This window comes from Eumetopias jubatus, unplaced genomic scaffold (genome assembly GCF_037043125.1).
Source record: "Eumetopias jubatus isolate StellerSeaLion01/CBP00866 unplaced genomic scaffold, mEumJub1_p1.0 scaffold_3, whole genome shotgun sequence".
NCBI classification, from domain to species: domain Eukaryota; kingdom Metazoa; phylum Chordata; class Mammalia; order Carnivora; family Otariidae; genus Eumetopias; species Eumetopias jubatus.
The window spans coordinates 6,821,982-6,822,279 of NW_028274809.1; positions in this window are offsets into that span (position 1 = coordinate 6,821,982).

Consider the following 298-nt stretch of genomic DNA (forward strand, 5'->3'; position numbering starts at 1 on the left):
AAAATCTCTTCTTCATCGCTGGTTTGTTCAAATCAGATTCCCTATAAGGTGTGTACGCTGCATTTGGTTGTTATGTTGGAGGCATTCTGAAGTATCATGGCTTTCTACCATTTGTGAAATGAGAGCTGTGTAAGGATGAACAAGTATTTTCTTTGATTACGTAGTTTATTAAGAAGTCTACAGAATACATAAGACAGTTTTCCCTTCCTTCTTAAACGAGGGTGGGGGCAAGGAAAAGTCCCCTTCGACCTGCTTAGTGTCCCTGGCTGGGTCTGAAAATTAAGATGACAGAGACAGA